The sequence below is a fragment of the Macrotis lagotis genome, chromosome 6 (assembly GCF_037893015.1).
Source record: "Macrotis lagotis isolate mMagLag1 chromosome 6, bilby.v1.9.chrom.fasta, whole genome shotgun sequence".
Classification (NCBI taxonomy): Eukaryota; Metazoa; Chordata; class Mammalia; order Peramelemorphia; family Peramelidae; genus Macrotis; species Macrotis lagotis.
Genome location: NC_133663.1, coordinates 220,380,109 through 220,403,050, shown reverse-complemented (window position 1 = coordinate 220,403,050; position 22,942 = coordinate 220,380,109). Strand labels below are relative to the sequence as shown.

Below are 22,942 nucleotides of genomic sequence, written 5' to 3'. Positions count from 1 at the left end.
TTTTTTTAACAGTAATGACTAGAAGTGATTTAAAAAAGAGCATCAATGACTGGGAGCATTTTGGTCACTTTAAAGAGCAAATGTAAGAGTTATGAAAATGAGAAAGCTATAGGGTTTGGCAGGTCCATGACTATCTGGAATTCCCTAAATCTATTTATTGGAGTCTTGAAATTTCTTGCATTTTAAGATGCACATGATGAAGATCTAATTCCTTTTTAATCTTCCTGATGATGCTTTTATTTTTCAGTTAACAGAAATTCCAGGGTACTCCCTGACAGTTCTGATTGGGAAATCTAGGATTCCAATTTAGCTATGGCATTCACTGTTCAATACAAACTTGGAATAAATGTACCAAGGCAAATAGAATAAAATCTGTCCTTAATGTCTGGACACCAAAAGCACAATGTAAAAAGTGTGTAAGAAGGTTCACCAATGTCTATAAAAAATTCACCCCTAGGATTCAATTCTATTATTTTCAATAAACATCTATGTATTTATTATGTTCAAGGAACTAAGCAAAGCTTTCTGGGTATTGTAAGGTTGGACAATCAGTCTGGGGTCAAAACTTAAAATTGAGCTGATACTTAAGAAAACTCAGGAATTAGTAATAAAGAAAATTCATTTGCCCTTCATGAAATAAAATAAGCAGACAATTTAATTTCTTCATACTATGGGCAATTATCTAGAAGTAACAGCAAAGTAGCAGACATAGATCAGTGGAAGGAGTTCTCAAAATGAGAATTCCCTTCATCAATGAAATCATAAGTTATAACTAAAAACAAAATGACAGTCTCTCTCTCTTCAACAAATTTATAATCTACCAGGAAAATGTACAAGCTCTAGTCTTCCTTTCTTTAGACCAGATAGTATAATGTTACAATTGTAGAAAAGTGTACACATGTTGGGAAACTAAAACAACAGCAACACAATAAGACATAAAATAGAAAGTTGGCTGACCCAAACTTCATGTTTTAAAACTTAAAACATTAGTCTCTGAGAAATAAGCTTCAATATGTATTGCTGCATTTTTAAAAATTCTAAGAGGAAAAAAGGAAAACCTCTTTAGTAATGAATATAAAACAAAACCAGATTTCAATTAAAGTAAGAAAAAAATGGGGCAGAAGACAATCTAAAAAAGGAAAAATAAATTGGAAGAAAGAGGAAGGTACAATATTAGAAACAAACTACAATTAGGAACAAATAAATTACATTCATATTGTGGCATGATATCTATTCTTCTTAGCATAATATGAATAATGGTAGATGTTGGGGGGGGAATAAAGATACCTAGATCTATATAAAAAGTTGGGCAGGAGCAAAAAAAAAACTGGACATGAGAGTAATGTCACTGGAAATAGCTCAGAGACTTGCATTTGAGCTTTGTACTTTCAAATGGAAAAACTAATAATTAAAAGCAAAATATTTTCTTTGCAAGGTAGTCATTTATTTGTTTAAATGCCCATCATCAGTGTATTTTTGTTGCATAGCATTCCCACTTTCATATTTTGTCTGTTGTCTAAAAGAATCTTAGATGAGTCACATAAAAAAGGTATCTATACTATATGATAAAAGAAATTATATGGTTGTTAATTTCAGATCAATCCAATATTTTTTTGCAATACAGAAAAAAATACACTGGATCAGAGAGGGAGGTAGGAGTGATGCAAAAATTCTAACCAAGCATTATTTTTTTCCCATTTCTTCAAGCATTTAATGTAGTAAAAAGAACATTAGATTGGGACAGGAGTTCTAGTCCCAGTTCTCTCATTAATATAAATCTTTAGAAGAGATATTTCATCTTCCCAGGCCTTAGAATACTTTTTATTATATGCACACACTAAATTAAGTCATATCTAAGAGTCAAAAATTATAGATTCCAAAGAGACTTCAGAGGTCATTCACTCTAATCATACTTGATTCATAATTAATTTTATAACAATTCTTAATAAGTGACCACTTGCCTTTGGATACTTCCTGAAGACAAGGAGTGAAAATTCAATACGTCCCAAGGAAAACCATTTCACTTTAAGACAACTGTGATAATAAGAAAATTTTATTTTTATCAGGCCAAAAATCTGCTGCTCAGCAACTCCCATTGATTGCTCCAAATTCTGTCCTTTAAGGACAAATAAAACCACTTACTGCCCACTCACATGACAGTCTTTCAAATACAAAAACAGATAATATGTCTCTGTTTAGTCTTATGCATCCAGAAATAAATAGAACAGATACAGAATCATTAATCTCTAAAATAACAGGATTCTACAATTAATGTTCTTTTTTGTGCAGTTGCTCCACTCATTTGGAATTTTCTTGGCAAAGAAATTTTTCCTTCTCCAGTTCATCTTAAAAAAGAGGAGACTAAGGCAAGCAGGATTAAGTGACTAGCCCAGGGTCACACAGTAGGTGTCTGAGGCCCAATTTGAATCTTTCTGATTCCAGGCCCTACACTGTGCCACCTAGCTGCCCCTGTAATTCATAAGTTAAAAGCAAATTATTTTGGAAAGAAACCAGACAAAAATAAACATATAACAGACTAAAAGAGAACAGAAAAATTAAGTTGACAAAAGTCTAATTCTTACCCAAGTTTTTTTTGTGATTGATAAGTTGGAGGACTATCAAATTATTTTTTGGAAAGAAGTATAACCTAGTTCTCTCCTCATTTTTCTAATAGGCCTATACATGTATGTATGTATGTATGTATGTATGTATGTTTGTGTCAATCCATTCATCCATGGATCCATCTAACATAAAAGTTTTAAGAGCAAACATATATATGTGTGTGTGTGTGTGTATATATATATATATATATATATATATATATATATATATATATATATATATATATCGCATTGTATGTTGTTACATTAAAAAAAGACTAGAAGTTAACCTACCGGATTGTTGGCTTGAACACAGGCAAGTTACTTACCTAAGTTTCCTCAGTAAAATGGGATAATGCCTGTAGCAGTTCATCTTAAAGGGTTGTTATGAAAATAGCATGAGTATAAAGTATTTGACAAATCCTAACGTTCTATAAAAGTGTCCATTTTTTAAATTACTATTAAAAGGTAATGATGAATATTACATTTATCTCAATTTATTCTAAAACTTTCAACTCTTTTCCCCACTTCATTAAAAAAAAATTCAAAAGCTTTATGCCCCCATGGCTTCAAAATCTGTAGAAATTTTATATCCCTAATCAATTGTATGAAAATTTATATCTATATCTATGTACATATATATTACACATTTTAAAATATTAAAAACAGAAATATATTCTGCAATATAGACATGAGATGGGGAGGCTAGGTGGCGCAGTGGATAGAGCACCAGCCCTGGAGTCAGGAGTACCTGAGTTAAAATCCGGGCTCAGACAATAACTTTGTGGCCTTGGGCAAGCCACTTAAACCTGTTTGCCTTGCAATAAAAAAAAAACCCTAAAAAAATATAGACATGAGATACAGTCTATAAAAGACAACAGACTGGATAGTAGATTGAAAGGCCTTAGTAAGAATAACTTGAACTGGTTATCACTACCTACTGTTGAAAGGAGTAATCTTCAAGTGCAGTTTAAAAAAAAGAAGTCATTAACTGAAGTGCAAAAATACTGATGAAATTACAGATAAACTTTGTCCTATTGCTTTCAGAAGATATACTCAGAAGGCTAACAATATGGGAGAAGGCACAGTAACTAAATGGTATTAGAAATCTGGAGCAACTGGAATTTAAAATGTTGATAATTTGGAGTATAAAAGATATAACTGATATTTTAGAACAATGCTTATTATTCTTTTAACAAGTCACATTAGTTATATTTTGAGTAAAAACATGAAAAGACTGCTTATTGGTCAGTCTCTAATTTTACAATTTTTAAATTCCTTTCTAATAGGGTAGGAACTTTTATATAATCTCAAAGCTCAATATGAAATAATTAACTTCCCTGGGATTTCTTAAAGAAAAATAAAAGCAGAAAATTAAATATAAGATTTTTTCAATTTTCACCTATTTTATGTGGCTGAGTCAATACATTGATGACCATATATCCAACCCCACTCAATGAAGTGTCTCTCATGTGTAACTATCCATATGCAATTTCACTATGCTTGTAAATTAAATTAAAATAAAATAAGATACCTGTATGTATGAAAAACTGCCTGTTAAGACATTAAACATTTATACACTTTTAAAAGTTATAATTTAAAATGTTTTATTATATCATATTCCACATAACTGCAACTTCTAGTCTAGGATCTCATATGTCTATTTGATAAAAATGTTAATTGTCATAAAATCTTTTTTTTGGATGCAGATTCTGCATATTTTAATCATGAAACTTAGTTTAAATATACTTTTAATATATATCATTTATACTCTTATCTTAACTGTTCAGGAAGGTTCCAAATTGGTTTCAATGGAGAAACAGAATACCCGACCCATTCAAGTAATTCAGTTCAATAGATAATAGCACAAGAACAATGTTAGTCAAACAAAATTTTAATAATTCATAAAACATTGAGTTTCCATCCTAAAACTAGTCTAGCTACAATATCAGAACTATTGGGTAAAGGCTTAAGTATTTGAAAAAATAATGATTGTTTAGGACAATGGAGAAGGAAGTAGATATATTGTCACTCCACCAATCCAATACCATTAAAGTATTTATGCCACTCATTTAACCATTAGTCGAAAGAGATTTAGGGCCAAAGAATCTGGGTTAAAGTCTATTGATATTTTCAGAGTTGCCAGATTTAATCTCCCTGGTTTTGTTTGTTTTTTTAATCAAACTTCCTTACAATTGATTTAGAATACTGAGAGAGAATCATGTTGAATGGATGATAAACATTTTGATAGAATTAAACAGACTTCAGAATGAAAAGTAGTGACAAGACCAGTAAAGATAATGTGGCAATAGGAAGAAATATAGACCAGCTCTGCTCTTCTCTCCCCAACAGTTATCACTTGAATAAACATAGAAGGGGACCACAGGGACAGCTAGGTGGTGCAGTGGATAAAGCACCAGCCCTGTAGTCAGGAGTACCAGAGTTCAAATCCAGCCTCAGGTACTTAATAATTGCCTATCTGTGTGACCTTGGGCAAGTCACTTAACTCCACTGCCTTAAATTTGGAAGGGAGGAAGGGAGGAAGGGAGGAAGGAAGGAAGGAAGGAAGGAAGGAAAGGCACCAGACTGGGTCAACATCATGAAATCTAAGTTAAAAATATCAATCATTTTTCCATCATGTGTCAGCATCAAAAAATCAAATTCAAGGAGCAGCTAGGTGGCACAGTAGATAGAGCACCGGCCCTAGAGTCAGGAGTACCTGAGTTCAAATCCAGCCTCAGACACTTAATAATTACCTACCTATGTGACCTTGGGCAAGCCGCTTATCCCCACTGCCTTGCAAAAACAAAACAAAACAACAAAAAAAAAACCCCTAAAAAATCAAATTCAAGAGATACTAGGAATTAGGTATACCTAGGAAGGTATTGTGCAGAACCTTTGAGGCTGGGAACTAAAGTTGAGTCTACAGTTTATTAGTAGAGCAAGAAAAAGTGCAGATCCTGGAGGGACTGAAGCCAACTGACACCTCTCTGACTGATTTCAAAGCTGATTCAAAGTTCCAGTGTGGACTAAAGAAGGAACCTGTGCATAGGAGCAGCTAACCTATAGATCTATATACTAGGGCAAGGAGAAGTAGTGATCCTGCGACTGTGTAGTGGATAAGGAATAGGAATTTTATGGTTCTGATGTGAGCAGGATAGTTGATTGAGCTTGCAACTCAGTTTGAGATTGGCATCTGAGTAATCATGGAAAAGAGCTAAGAGTATGGGGGAGTCTTCACTTCTCATCTTTCAGAGTCTTCTAGCTAAAAAGGAGGAGCTGGGAATAACAGCCTACTAGGACTTCTATAAGGAGTAAAGCTGCAGTTCTATTTCCAGAAAATAGAAGTGAAGAGCTTGTAAAGCTTAGACCAGAAAGGCAGCGATCCAACTCTGCCTGGATGCTAACTTAGCCAACTTTGCCTGGGATCCAATACTGGATACAGTGACAGTATGCTACTTTCCAAACTCAAGTCACTTGTGAGATTCTTGAATAACAAAGAATTAACACTGAAAAAAACACCATTATGACCCTTAGAAAATAGAAATCATGACCCAACAAAATCTAAGCAGCATTAAAAAAGTCCAAAAATTGGCAAGGAAAACTAATGAGTAAATATCTAAATGTTTAAAGGAGGCCTCTAACACTGCTACTGAGAAATGCTCAGGCAGATTATTTGAATTGAATTCTGAGCTGCAGCCATGCTAAAGCTGACTGGATATAGGGTTTAAGTCAGGCAACAATATGGGGTGAGTCTCTGGGCATGGAAGGTCATCAGGTTGCCTAAAGAAGGAGTGAGCCAATTCAGGTCATAAAAATGGAGCAAGATAAAGCATCTATGTCAATCATTATGATCAGACATATAAATTCCTGCTACACTTCCAGCCAGTTGATAATGGATGTTTCAGTGAACAATTAAAAACAAAAACAAACATTAAAAGCAAAAATTAAGATGTAGGGAGAAATAGATAGTAAATGTATTATATTAGAAGGTTAGGATATTAATTTCAAACCTAGAACAATAGCACAAATAGAAAACAAAAAAGGTAAAGAGAGTGTTTGCAAAGATGATAAACATGTATGCATACTCACATATGTGTGCACACATATATATGTACACATATATCTATATGCTTATATGTCCATACATACATTTTACAAACGATGTTTACAAAATGGAAATAACAGTAAATTTCGTCTGCTGGACAAAATTTTGAAATTCTGGAAATGAATGAGAAAGAAAAAATACAATCCTAATTTCAAGAAAAACATTAAGCTGAAAAATTTCAGCATGAGTGAATTAAGGACTAGTACTAATTCTTCCTCTCTTCCTTCTCTACCCTTTCCATACACAGACATTTTAAGAAGGAAATTAAGAAAATGTTTTTGTCTCTACTACTAAGTGAAATATATTTTGTTTTATTTGAACATAGATGGCTAACAGGTGACTTTGCATGAACCTGTATTTCTCAAGAATTCCCAAGAACTACTGATGGAAACAAAATTTTAGAGGATCTAGATTCTAATTAATGTTGTCACTCATTAACTTTTTCACCATTCTTTAACAAACAGGGTCAGAGTTTCAAAGATTATTGTAGGTTGCTGAGAGAGGCAGTATAACATTACCCAAATAGTCCAAAAATTTCAGAACCCTCAATCCTAAACTATTTTTGTAAAAATATTAAATTTATTTTAAATAATATTTTTATACATGAAGAACAGGAAATAATGGAAGGGAACCACTAACACTCTACTACAATCTCACATAACAAAGAGGAGGTGATCCCATATTCCAGAATGAGTTAGGTGACTTTGGGGAAAAAACACTGGGGTTGGAGTGAAGCAAACTATTCAGGGAGAATGCCAAAACATATAACTTAATTTCAAATAAAAGTGCAAATGAAAAAATTTCAACATCTGAAGCAGCAGTGCTTTTCTTTTTGAACATTATTTTTGTAACATTTGTAACCTAGATATACTATTATCTTTAAAAATAATTTTTATAGTATGTTTTCTTCTCCAGGTATCAAACGGTTCATCTACATTCATGCTGTTTTTCCTTTTCTCTTTACTATTTCTCCTTTTATTTTGGGGGGACATTTTGTCCAAATATGAGATTGCCTAATTTTTATGATCACCGTTTAGGAGATGATTAATAGTAGATGATTTATACCATAGTGCATTAGAAGATGCACTATTTCCAAACAACAAAATTTCAAATCTGAATTAAATATTATTTAATATCTTAATATCAACCCAGATTTTAATTGAAAAATTTTACTAAGATATAGAAGAATCAGAGGATCTGAGTAGAAAATGAGATTGGGGGGGGGCATCTAATCCAAAAGACATCTGGATAAAAATCTTCTCTACTACATCCTGGTGAGTGTTTTCCCAAACTGTATCTGAAGACCTCCAGGAAAACTGCCTGCAATGAATTTGACAAGGTAAATTAGAAACTATGATGAGAAAAACACTGAATTTCTAAAATGAGAAAAATTATAAACATTAGAAGAATTAGAATTCTTATATATCATCAAATGTATAGTGTATCTATCCAAACTATTCATTTTATAGATGGACAGCATATATTTAAGATAAAAAAAAGTGCCACAAAGATCACATAGTCCAATATTTCTAATCTGCATATGAGATAAATTGAAGTCCAGGAAGTTTCTCAAGATCATACACTTAGTTAATGGCCAATTATACAGTTAGTTAATGCACTGTGGTATAAATCATCTACTATTAAACTTAAATTTCCAGACCCTTAATCAAGAGCTCTTCAAAGCATGACAGCTGCACATGATAAGGTATTTGATGTTTTGAGTTATAACAGCTTAAACTGCTCCAAAACTTTTGGGATGCTTGTAAAAATAAATCTATGACAATTTTCCAAAACTGAGATACTATGTATAAAAGAAAATACTAAGGGAACTCCTTAATGTTTGGAGAAATTACAAGAATGAGTTAAGACAGGGGGAACAGTTGCTTCATCACAGACTGGGAATTTTGTAGTATTTCTGTAAGGAACAAAGCAAGGACAGGATATGGTGGTGGAACAAGAGCTCAATTTGAGCTATGGTGAGAGTGGAAAGAAGGGGGTGTGGCCCAGAAGGCCATTGATGGTAATGGCTTTCCAGGGATCCTTAGGCGGAAAAAGAAACTGAGGTAGAAGGAACTCAAGCTCTGACTAGACCTGGGGTAGGTAGAGAGAAGTAGGTCTAACCCTGGCATAAGTCAGACTACTTGCCCAATGATCCAGTCCTCAGTGCTGAGAACTGAGGTCTTGGTTATCTGGCATCTCTCACTGCGTTGGAATAGGGACTAGTCCAAGACCAGCAGTGGAGTTTGGAAAACCTACTTCCTCCTCAATCCCTTAATGCTTTCTACTCCCAAGATTTGCCCTTCCGTACTCTTCAAATTTTTGGGAAGCCTGAGCCCCCTAATTCAAGAGGACCTTGCTTAACATCTAGCTAGCTCAGCAGGAAAATTAATACAGTAGGCTAGCAAATGGAGGCCCCTTTCAAGCACTTAATTGCTTAGGGTGGAGAACATGTTTCTTTATGCCTTTGGCTTCACTGGACCACCTTTGGAGAGGATTAACATGGAGTGGAGGAATTACTTCATGGGTGACAGAACAGACAAAGGAGGGTAAGATAGAGCTAATTCCTAAATACTGGCTAAGGTACATTCTAAGCTCCCCTATCCCTAGGAGTTTTCCTTTCCTTGAGACACCATGTTGCTTAAATCTGGCAATAAAAGAAACATGCCAAATCTCTCTCAAATTAAAAAAAAAACAAAGGTTACTAGGCTAAATAAATATTTTTTAAAGAGCTAAATAAAATAAAGGTACATGCTTTCATGTACATTCCTCTGTCCTGTTTTACTGTATATCTTTCAAACACATAAAAAAAGAAAAATATGTAATCACATGGCATAAATAAAAATAATTATTGAAAATTGTAAGGGTGACTTATCCTATTAATCAATGATTAAGGTAGAGTTTTTCAGAATTAACACTTAAATTCTTTAATTCAATGATTAATCTCAGATTATGTCTGAACAATGTTTTTTTGGACAATCTGGATTCCATTTTGAGAATTTTCTGAAAATGATTTCTCCCCACAACCTCTAATTACTATATTCTTCTCTTTTTTAAAAAATATGTAAACTATTGAATGACTAATGCTCTGTTATATAACTCCATGAGTGAAAATAGACTAACTCTTAGCAACTGTCAAAGACATTTTTGTTCCTCTTGTTACTAAATTGATGCTATAAACTAAGCTTCTAAAAATTCAACTTAGGAAAAAGCAAATTTTAAAATAAAAACTTATGCAAGGACCTTAAAAGCCACATAGACTAATAGCTTATATAACAATTTATGTAGTGATAAATTAATTTATCTTTCCCATTACATTTTCTACTAAAATTAATTTGAGGATGATTTAGGATTTTGCAGATAAGTATATCATAAAGCAAAAACGGGGTATCATTTGAAAAGGATATCCTTGGGAAAAGCTAAGACTGGAAAAAGAGATGACTTGTTTAAGGACTAAGAGGTAGGTCATATGTGAGGGTGATAACTAAGTTGTAAGGTTGCGTGACTTGAGAGAAAAATAGTATTACCCTGCATAGTAAAGGAGAATTTAGAAAAAAAGTAAGAAAAAAAAGTTCAGTTTGGGATGTGTTGAATTTAAGACTTCTATAGGATAGCCAGTTTGAAATGTCCAATAGGAAGTTAATGATGTAAAGACTGGAGGTCCAGAGAGAGGTGAGGCTGAATGAATAAACCTGATAATTATTTGAAAGGAGATAATAACTGAATTCTTGAATCTAATAATATTACCAAGTAGAGTAATGTAGGAGAAGAGAAAATGGCCTAGGTTAGAGCTCAGGGGGAATGGGATTCCCTCCTTATTATATGGAACTTTAATCAAGATCCAGAAAAGGAGATGGAGAAAAAGCAATCTGATAGACAGGGGAAGAATATGGAGAGAGAACTGTTATGAAAATCTAGAGAGTAGAGACTATCAACAATAAGCTGGTGATCAATTCTATTAAAAGCTAGAGAAACCAAGAAGGAAAAGAGTGAGAAAAGGTTATTACATTTGGAAATTAGATCATCACTGTTTAAGGGTGACTTCAGCAAATTAGAAGTGCACGGAAAAAATGACATGTTACATCTATGGACTTGGGAAGAGTTCATAACCAAACAAGTGATAGAAAAGATAAGAATGGATGATTATATAAAACTTTAAGTATTTTGCATAAACAAACCAAGACAGCTGGAGTTAAAAGAAAAGAAGAAATTGGGAATGGACCTTTACAAGATATTTTTCTGATAAAGGTCTCATTTTTAATGTATATAGAGAAATAAATTTATAATTATCACTCCCCAATTGATAAATGCTGAAACTATAGTTTACAGAGAAGAAATATTAGTTATCAAAAGTCATGTGAAAAAGTTCTAGTCAATAAATAGAGAAATAAGTACCTCCTCATACTAATCACTTTGAATTATCAAAAAATAGGAAGGAAGGAAGGAAGGAAGGAAGGAAGGAAGGAAGGAAGGAAGGAAGGAAGGAAGGAAGGAAGGAAGGAAGGAAGGAAGGAAGGAAGGAAGGAAGAAAGAAAGAAAGAAAGAAAGAAAGAAAGAAAGAAAGAAAGAAAGAAAGAAAGAAAGAAAGAAAGAAAGAAAGAAAGAAAGAAAGAAAGAAAGAAAGAAAAAATCCTAGGGGCAGGAACAGTCTTTTTTTTTTTTTTTTTTTTTTTTTTTTTTAACCAGAGAAAGAAATACAGACTTTAATGTTTCCGTTTAACACAACGCTTGGGAGTGGATCCGCGGCACAGACACGGCGCGCCAGCAAGGAGACGAGCCACAAACTGGCCGAGGTGGGGGGTGGCGGGAGCTGACTGTGTCTAACACTGAGCAGAAACGCACTGTCAGAAACACAATTCGTTTCCCATGCACCACTGTGGGGATGGAATTCTGTAGGGACTGGGGGAGAGAAGGGGGTCCCATGAAGGCTGGTAGTGCAAACCATGGAAGCCACGTGATCCTAGAAAAAGGGGATCCTTGGTGAGCCCCAGGGGGCCGAATCAGAGCTGTCCGTCACCCAGCCTGCTTGGCATTCTCTGGGGATCGGAGGCGGCACGACCTGCAGGGATGGGGGGTGGATGGCCGCCATCTCCCTAATGCCGAAGGTCAGGGAAACGGCCAGAGAGGTGATGGGGCCGGATGGCCCCGGTTCTACCCGGGGAACCCCAGGAGAGGATGAGTGGGTGCTCAGGAGGGCTGGGGAACCGAAAATCGTCGTTGAGCATCTTTGTGATGAAAGAGAGTAATTTGAATTGCAGAGTTTGCCCAACAGGCTTCCTCCAGACACCCCTGTCCTGCCAAATCTTCCTACCAAAGGAACCCCCTTTTTCATGGGATGGGTGAAACAGCACAGAGAAGGAGGGTTGGTTTTTTCCAAAGGGAAATTCTAGACCTGCCACACTTTCCTGCCTCCCCAGACCGTCCTCCGGGCCAGCCCCTTGGCCACGTGCCCGGGTCTGTAGAGGACACGGGATGCCCAGCAGGCTCCTGGGGGCGAGGGCAGACAAGCTTGGCCAAGAACACGGGGTCTGCTGTGGAAGCAGGGAGACCAGAGGGTGGGTTACATGGGGCGCGGGTCAGAGGCCGCCAAGAAATACAAACACAGGAGAAGGAAAGGGTCCGACCTGGGGAGGCTATGGGAAGGGACTCAGGGCTTCTACTGGCTCCCATCGGGATCCGATGTGTGGTTTTTCATCGCCTCCTCTGTATCCGTGCTCTCCTCCGCGCTCTCCGCATCTCTCTGGCTGCGCGCTCGGGGGCTCCGGGCTCTCTTTGCCGCGGGGCTCTCTCTGGGCCTCGGCTGCTGCACTGGACGACTCCCCACTGGCCGAGACGCCCTTCTTCTCACTATCTTGGGGTCCTTCCAGCCGGTCTCCTCGCTGGTCCAGCCGCTCTAGGCTCTCCAGCAGACTTTCCACCTGGGCTTTGATCTGGCTCAACTACCCCTTGATCCAGTGAAGCTCCTCAGCTCTTAAATTTGTCCGGACAGGGGGTGGGTTGTTGCTTCGTGGAGGGATGTGGGGATTGAGGCCACTCTTGCCCTCTGTACCCATGTGGGTCCGTCTACTCTTGACAGGTGCTCGGTTGATAAGTGGGGGGATCCTCTGATACTCATACACCCTGTAGGGGAAATCTTCCCGATACCGCTCGTAGTTCAGGTCACAGTTACTGTGGTAGAGGGTAGCGCTGTGCTGTCGCTTCTGGCCAGGCCGGGCCGGCTCCCCTTGGGGTCTCTGGCCATGTCTAAATTTGCAGGAGCGGTGGCCCAGGCCTGAGGTCTGGCGGGGCGAGGGGGCGGGTAGGCGGGCCCGGCCCCGCCTGCCGGCCCGGCCCCGCTAACCACCGCCCCCCAAAGGTCTGAGCGGGGCAGGAACAGTCTTTAATGACTGATTAATGGAGTTGTGAACAGGTCCAAACACTTTGGGAAAAAAATTTCTAACTATATATGAAAAACTGTGTATAACTTTTGACCCAGGTCTATATCTGAAAGTGATCAAAGAAAGAACAAAAGGACCTGTATATACAAAAAAATATAGCATCTCTTTTTTTTGTGATGTCAAAGAACTGGAACAAGTTAAAGGATATGGAGGTAACAATACTATTTGCCACTAAAAAAAAACAGGTGAAGGGGATATTAATTAACAGAAAAATTAAGCGAGCAGAAGCATAACAACTTACTTTTAATATATATATATATATATATATATTGTTTTTTCCCAATTACATGTTAGATTTTTTCATCAGTGATTTTTTTGGTTAAGATTTTTAAGTACCTCATTTTTTCTGCCTCACTCCCTTCTTCATGACAGTGAGGAATCTGATATATAGGTTATATATGTATAATCATGTTTAACATTATAGAATTTTAGTCAAGTAAAAGAAGAATCATAACACAAGGAGGAAAAAGCCATGAGAAAAAAAAACAAAACCAATTTTAAAAAGTGAAAATAGTGTATCTTGGTCTGCATTCAAATTTTATATATTTTCCTCTGTATATGAATTCAGAGACTATCAAAATTCTTTTAGAATTATTTTTGTTCATTAAACTGCTGAGAGGAACTCAGTCTATCATAGTTGATCATCAAATAATGTTGCTATTTATGTGTATAATGTTCCAGAAGAACAATTTATATAATAATAATAACCAAATTTGTAAAAGTAACCAAATTTTAAAGACTTGGGAACCCTGATCAATACAATGACCAATCATGGTTTCAAAAGACTCATGATGAAACAGGCTGTCCATCTCCAGATTGATGAACTAAGTGATAGAACATATTTTCTTTTATTCCTTTTTTTTTTGGTAAGAGGATATGGTTAATGTAGAACTTTGTTTTGCATGACCATACACATTTGTAACAGATTTTATTTTTCTTGACTTCTTAAAAGGAAGGTGAGGGAGAGAAAGGAAGAAGAGAATTCAGGACTAAAAACAAAATAGAATTATTTTTTTTAAAAAAAAGGGGTTTTGGCAACTTGGCAGAGAATGGGGTACACTAAATAATGAAACTAGAAGCCAGAATACAGAAAATTAAGAGAAGACAGAAAACCAGTTTAGCAATGTAAGGAAGGAGAAATATAGGAAGGGAGCTTGCAGGGATAGACAAATCAAGTGTTTTGGCAAGAATGGGAATGATATAGGCATTTTTTTTTTTGGCTAAGCAAAAGGGAAGCAGCCTAACAGGGAGAGATTAAAGATCAGTAGAATGGAATAATACAGGGTAATTTGCTGTAAGAAATAGGATGAAATGGAGTCATTTCTGTATATAGAGAGGTTTGCATTCACAAGAAGGGCCACCTCTACTTGTGAGACAGATGTAAAGGAGGAAAAAAGGCAAGGAAAGCATCTGAATGAGATGAAATAAGTGGAGAAGAGAGGATGGTCACTACAATGTCCTGAGGTGCCATTTTAGTGAAGTGTGTGGCAAGCTTCTTAGTTGAATGGGCTGGGTCTGAGGTCATGGGAAATTTGAAGAGAAAAAAATATTCTCTAAAGAGCCACTGTGTGATAAGTGGGAGAGTGAATCAAATAGAGAAGTATAAAAATATTGCCTTGCTACAGTGAGAGCTCAGTTGTCATTATATAACATAATCTCATAAGAGGAGACCCAGTCAGCAAGAGTGGTGAATTCCCTATCTTCATTCAGCAGTATGCAAATAAGAATGAAGGGCTTAATAAATGCTTCTTGATTTGAGATTGAAAAGAGTACCTACAGTGATGAGATTACGGACCCAATCAAACTAAGACTAAGAGGCATAAAATTAGTATGACCTCATGAATATGAATATTTTTATCATGCAAAGGGACCATGGTCTCTTCAGCATTTGAAGCTCAGTATGGTAAACTCACTTATCTTTTCTAATCCCCAAATCCAGATTCCATTAACTTTCTGAGAGGTTCACTTTCTATGGCAACCCACTCCATGTCTTTCTTAAATTGAGAAGTGAAAAATTAATAAGGAAATACAAGCCTGAATAATTGCCTAGCTGTGTGACCCTGGGCAAATCACTTAACCACATTGCCTTAAATAAACAAAAATTTAAAAAAATTTTTAAAGGAAATAAAAGTCTTACACATGGAAAATTTGCTTAGGAAACTGATTGAACATTTGAACAGTGACACAAAAAAATATGCTTTCATGAAAAAGATAAAGACAAGTGGTCCTTCATTCTCTGCTTGAAAACTTCCAGTTGTGCCAAGCTCATTATTTTACAAAGTTGAATAGTTCTAAGTAATTAAATAAAAATATGACTTCCTGCAACTACCTCTGCTAGTGCGAATTATGATTTTGGAAATCACATTGTATGAGATTTCTCCTTCCTCCATATGACAACGTCTAAAACAGTTTAAAAAATCACTACCATGTGTGTAGAATCCAGAAAAGTTGAAAAGCAAATATACCAATACTTTACCAAGTAGTTAAGATTGACTAGAAAATTCTGAGTAATAACTTCAAAGTACATTAAAGGAACAGACATACAACTTACTAATTTACTAGCAACATGACAAACTATTTTATACAACTCATAAAAGTGTTTATCCAAACGAATTTAGTTATGTTGGAAAAATGATTTGAATAATAATTTGTGCTTGGAAAAGTCTATTATTCCAAACCAATATAGCTCAATATTTGCAAATATAATCTCATTAACTGAAGTAACTTCATTAGCAGAGTGAGATCTAATCTTCAAACAAAAAAAAATCATTTGGAAAGAAATGAAGAAATGCTATACTTTCTTAAAAATAATTTAGAAATTCAACTATAAATTATAAAGTGATTTTAAAATAATAATGCATAGTCACCTAGGAATTCAACAGTAGTAAGAAAAAAGTAATAAAGTTCTGCTTTCTTTCTCCTTTCTTTGTTGCATCTTCAGCATATTCTTCAGTTGACTTTTTGATGCAATATATTCCTGTCTTTTCCATTCAAAACCAAACAAAAATCCAACCCTCCTCATTGTAACTACTAATCTTTTCTTTCCTTTGCTGCAAACTTCTAGAAAGAGTAGTCTATACTTAATGCCTTAAGTCCCTCAAAACCAATTAAAAAATATGATATCTCTCCACTACTTTACCACAAATGTCTCAACAATCATTAACAAACTCCTTACTCAGAGATCTAAAACCCTTTTTTCTCCATCCTCATCCTCTTTGACTTTTCTGTAGGATATGACAGTGCTGATCAATCCTTCCCTTCCTGAAATTTCTTCTCTACTTGACCTAGAAGTCCCTTGTTCTTTTCCTACCTCTATAACCATTACTTCTTTGTTTCCCTTCCTTTTCACATCTCTTTACTGTAATCCTTCCTCATGGATCCAGTGCTGATTAGTGTGTGTGTGTGTGTGTGTGTGTATAATTACCATCTTGGTGTTACTATCCCAAACGACCTCTCTCCTGAATACTAAATTCACATTTTCAAAAGGGTTTTAGTTAGAACAATAACAATAAAAAGGGATAGTTTGTATTTAGTGAGAAATCTATGATGTTGGTGGTATAAGTGTATTACTACTGTCCCTTATTTTCACCTAAATGTCTTGCTAGTATTTCAAACTCAGCATGTCCTAAACTGATCATCATCTTACTATAAAAGCTAAACCCTCCCTCTGACTTGCTTTTCTAAGTAGCATCATCATTGTAACAAGTTTGAAACCTTGGAGTAATCTCATATAGAGAATGTTACAAAAGTCTTCTGACTGTTCTCCCTGCCTTAAATCTCTTCCCATTCCAATTCATCCTCTATTCAATTGTAAAAACTCCTTCTAAAAGAACAAGTCAGACCTTTTCCTCCCTTTATCTTATCAAATCCAATGACTTCCTATTCTCTCTAGTATCAAATTTAAAATGTTTGGGTTTTTTTTTTAATAACCTGCCCCATTCCTAGCTTTTTAGTATTCTAATGCCTTCCACCATATAATCTTTAATCCAAAGAGAATGGTTGTCTCCCCTCTTCCTCCTTAACTCTGCCATGGTCCCACCTTCTACAAGAAGTCTTTTCCAGTCCTTCTTAATCTTCCCCCTGAGAATACTACCTACAATTTATACTATATATATACATGGTCTGTTTGTACATGGTCTCCCCCACTGTGTGAGTTTCTTAAAACAAAAACTGTTGGTTTTTTCCCTTTCTTTGTATCTCTAGGACTTAGCATAGTACCTAAGACAATATGAGCTTATTAAACAAATTTTCAAATCAGTTTCAGAATGCTGTTTTCTTATTTGGAAGGTTAAATTTGCTTCCCTTACTGGTCCATCAATTGGGGAATAACCAAACTAGTTATGGTATATTCTTGTGATCAATACAATTATGCTGTAAAAAATGACAAGCAAGATGATCTCAATAAAACCGGGGAAGATTTACATGATTCAAAGCAAATCAAAATGAACAGAACTAGAAGATCACTGTATAAAATAATAGCAATATTGTACGACAAACAATTATGAAACATTTAGCTACACTGATGGACTCGTGATGAAAAATGCTATGATGAAAAATGGAGGACCTCCAGAGAGAATCTGATGAACTCTGAAGCATAATTTTTTCATTTACTTCATTTCTCTTGCTTTTTTGGTAACATGGCTAATATGGAAATATGTTTTTCATGACTTTACATGTTTTTACATGTATGTATTTATATGTATTGTTTTACCTGCCTTCTAAATAGATAGGGGAGAAGCTGGAGGTTGGGAAAGAATATAGAAATCAAATTTTTAAAAAAAAATGATTGGCTGAAAAAATATCCCTCTCATGTTATTACCCTATTTTAAACCATCATGATTTATGGTATAGACTAGGGTTATTCAACTAGGGTTATCTCAGGGCTATATTAAAATAAAATAATTATTCAAGGGTTGCACCCAGAATAAAGAATACAGTACACTAAAATAATAATTAATTTGTAGTCTTACCTTAGGTTTAGCAAGCACTACAAAAAGTCATGGTACTTTTAACTTCTTAGAAAGTGGGGGAATGCATGTCATCAGTACAACTGGTGAAGGCACAAAGTGCAAAAGCAAACACAAAAAAACAACACAACAGTATAAAGGTAGGTGATTATTGACTAGACTGCATCATACCCTATGCAGATTGATTTAAAATTCCCTGTGAAATGTTATATCCATAATACTGCTTAACAACACCAAAGAGAATGAACAAAGAGATTATTTATTAGTGATGAAAATTTAAAAAATCTAATAGGCATTCTATGCAAATTATTATTTTATTTTTTCACACATGAAAATTAAAACCCACAGGCAGGCTGCATTAAAATTACACTGCAGGTTGCATGTGGCCCAGATGTGGCCCGTAGTTTGGAAAGCCCTGGTGTAGACCACTAAAATTAATTCCTAACAATTCACCTTTGTCTATTCTCTCCTTTCCCTAATTTAACTGCTGCCCACTCTCTATGAAATGAGAATGATACTTCTTAGTCCTCTGGTATTCATTTCTAAGCTACTGAAACATAGTTGCCAAGTTGCCATGACATGCAAGTAAAGCTGAAGGAGGACTGTGCAAAGTTATCTCCTTCACTTTTTCCTCCAGAACCACCTGGTCAAGTGGCCAGTTATGGATCAAGATGACTGGACATGGCCCTACATGCAGTGGAAAAGCTTGGTTTTTCTTAAGCCAGCATCTTTAATAGCTCTCAGTCAGACTAAGGTAATGTCCATTCAGTGATTAAGGTTGGGTGAGAAAGAAATGAGGTAGAGGTGGGTGTCTTCAAAAAAATCAATATGGGAGAAAAAGACTCTTACAGTTTCTGGTCAAATCAGAAACAGTCCCTATTTACATCCTGTAAGATTTAATTCAATTTCCACTACCCCAAAATAGTAGTACTCAAGCCACAGAAAAGTCCTGGTATTTGATACCTGTTTTATGTATTTATGATATTCTATATCTTATTAAATTTGTCTAAATTCTTTCTTTTCTCTATTAGATAATAAGTTCCAAGATGGCACAGGATATGTCTTATTTACCTTCATAACATTCGTCAGCTCTTAAAATAGTAGCATGCATGTATCAGATATTCATTAAATGTGAACTGAACTGAATTGGCTATAGAGATTAAAGGAACTAACTTTGAGTGCCACTATATTCAATTTAGCTAAATATACCTAAAACTCCTTCCCTGTCCTTATCTACACCTGGATTCCCTGTGTAGAATAAGAATGCAAGGAATAAAACCCAAATTCATTCAGTTTGAGATAATGAAAACTTATCTGACCTGAATAAAGGTAGGTTTTTATGTTTTTTGAGGTTTTTTTTTGCATTTTTGCTTTATTTAGCTTTATTTTAGGGGCAATGTCAATAAACAATAGAGCTAGATTAGACCTATGGTTTTATTGGTAGGGGTAACTTCCTAGATGTAGACTGTCAGCAACCTAGTCTTAAGAGTCTTGCCCATAGTCACACAGTCAGTGTGTGTTAGAAGCAGGACTTAAATCCAAAGGTCACTGCCACTTTCTCACTGAGTATATTTAAACTCGTGTTTAAAAATAAGAATGAATATTTTTTTAAGTCTAGAGCTAGGCATTCAAATTATGTAATGAATTCTCTGCATAGGAATTCCTCCATTGATATACATGAGCAACTTGAGGAAAGACAGAGAGTAGAAGGTTAAGTGATTTCCTCATGGTCACACAAGGCAGATGCTATGCTTTTCTCCTTCCTACCTTTTATATCAATGCTTCAACAGTTTAAAAAGAAAAAAATTACTGAAGGTTTTAGTCAAAATATTCTCCAAGAAAGGAAATGGCTATCTCCATGACTATAAATCTCGATATGGTCCCATCTAGTTATACATTTGACTTTTTCTTTTCTTGGACTCTACCTACAACTGCTTCTAATTCTTCAAAGGTAGTATAGGGGAAAAAAGAGAATAAAATCCTAAACACAAATAAAACTGCCTATGTTGATTGCATACTCTAAATTATTATTGAAAGAAAATATAAACAGAAGTATTTTAAAAAGTATCCTTATGAAGGATCACTCATAAATGTCAACAATTTTAGGATTTATTAATAACTTTATACTTTTATTTATTGAAATTAAAGTACAATGTAGTAAGAATGGGTGATTTTCATTTCTCTCTGCTTTACATACAGAAATGATATTTATTTAAAGTTTCCTAACAACCAAACATTAATTCTTCCAGACTTCATTCATTCTAATATATGTGACTACAAGTAAGGCAAATTACTTGATCTTTTTAAAGATAATTACTAATCTTGAGAATATCTAGCCTTGTTACAATATACTATATATTCTCTGAAATGTATTTGAGTTCTAAGAGTCTATGCAGATATAAAATGTTTGGATAGATATCAAAGTAGAAAGGCTAGAGTACTTTGATCTAATGGTAAAGTAAAATGTAATTATTTTGAATTTCTTGGTTAGCCATGAAGAAATTGCTAAAGAAAAAAAGAACTGACTAAATTCAAACTTTCTAGTGAAGCTGTCCTTGGTTAGAAATACAATTACAGTACTGTGAAAAAAATATGATGGACTTGATGATTCCATTTTCAGAAAAATAACTGTGATTAGAAAAAGTCTTTTATATATACACATGTTTGTATATGTATATGTAGAGAGTATGCATGTGAAAATTCAATTATTCAATGATGATCTGAGTATATTTTCATAAAAAACATTTATCTTCTAATTTTTCATCAGAAATCAATAAGCATCTAATTGTATTTTTCTAAGCATACCCTTAAATTTTCAATAGAAATTCAGTTTGAACTCCAGTTCACCATTACCTATAAAGTTAATTTGATTTAGTTAAAAGATATGCTATAATTATCCTGTATTGATCAAGAAAACTCAAACAATTTGGAACATAGATGCCAGACATAATAAATTGATGTACATCAACAACAGCTGTAAGAGACAAGAGGGAGGAGATCTTGGACAAGTTCAGGAATGGCATTTTGGAATGTGGTCAACTAAACATTTGATATCGGAACTTTCTAACTTTGAAGAGAGAAAACTATGTTTTGGAGGAATATCACAATTCTTAATTGAATGAGTAAAATAATAATACCTCAGTGGAAAAAATAAAAGCATACTTGAGAGTTAGAAAGACCAAAGGCCACAAATGAATAAGAGTTATGACAAGTTCTTCACATTATTGAATAGATAAGAGAAACTGGGAGGATTGTATAAATGAAAATCGGTAGTAGAAGATAAAAGAAAGGAAGCATTCAGATATAGAGGACATAGGTCCCAGTTTACTTTAGAAAATATAGAGCAAGATATCATTTCATGGTCTCCAAAACAGCTATTATTTTTATTATAAAGCCTGGATGAAATGTTTGGATATCCTAAATAAAACTGTAATTTGCCTAAGTGTCTGTGAATAAAGTAAAACAATACTAGTCTCTTGACCTCCCTAATATAATCTATTACTTTATCAAGCTCAAAAGGTAAGAAACTTAGGTCTTCAAATATGAGTCCTAAACATGAAAATTTGTATACACTGGATTATAACCCCTGGGAATACAACACTAGTACTACAAGTATGGCTCTTACATAATGCACTCTGTGCTTAGTTTCTCAGGATATATACATTTTCTTCCCAACATGTCAGCAGAAGATTTTGTAATTAGGTATATATGATTCATTACATATTACCTTGTGATTCTGATATCTTACAATGGATATACATTGGCTTTTAGCTTTAAATATTTTAGATTTATGATTTAATTTACTTCTAAACTCATGATAAATGAAATTATAGCTTGTAACATTTTGTTATTTGTTATATAGAAAACAATAACCAATTTCTCTACCAACATCTCTATCAAAAAAAACAGAAGGGGAAAATGAATTTATCGTTACAAAAATTATTTGAAATAAAAATGAAAGATAGATAAAACCCCCAGAAGTTATATTACTGAAATGGGATATACCAAGATACTATGGAATGATTTTTTCTCTAAGGATATCTCCCTGGAATGGTCATGGTTTTAATTAATTCTCTACAATATACTGCTAAAACCCAGGATCCTTTTCAAGAAATTATCTCCTCATCTATTCTATCGTTTTATTAAGATTTACTGGGTATTGGTTTTATTTATATCCTTCAGGGAACCAGATGCATCAAAGATAAAAGGGTATGTATTAGCGCCGAAGTCTTAAAAGTCAGAACTCTTCATTACAACAAAAACTATCTCATTTTTCTTGAAACTTCTAGACCTGCCAATCAGATCACAGACGATTCAGTGAATGTCAGAAGTCTTTGCAAATTTGAATTTTACTACCAAAGATAATTTTAGTTCAGCATGACCTAGGCTATACTAAATCTTAAGAAAATTGATATTTGCATTACTAGATCTACTTCCCAAGGCAGAAGTTTATGTTGTTATGTAAAAAGCAAATTACCTAATAAGAGTTATGATTACACAATATGTATGAAAAGATGAAGGAAAAAAATCAAAATATGTGACTACAATTCAAGAGTATTTCTTGTGAGTCACTTATTAACAGACTTAACCTGGTTGCCTTGCTAAATGCACCCAATAATAAAAAGAATGCCTGAAATCTTCCCTAAAAGTTTTTTTTCCTTTTATGTTTAGGGCTCACATTTGAGAATCTGAATGGAAATGGGTGTCTTGACTTAAAGAATAGACTAGAATTAAACTATTCTTCAGCTCATTAAGTTGATCTGAAGATTAAGATATCTATGTAAAGTATTCAATTTAAAAACTAATCAGGTGCCTCCCAGTGAACTATTCTAG

General features: G+C 34.7%; 1 pseudogene; it reads right to left on the bottom strand.

The window, feature by feature from the left end:
* LOC141491416 (ARL14 effector protein pseudogene) overlaps positions 1-22,942 on the bottom strand; it is a 91,634-nt pseudogene that overhangs the window by 33,963 nt on the left and 34,729 nt on the right.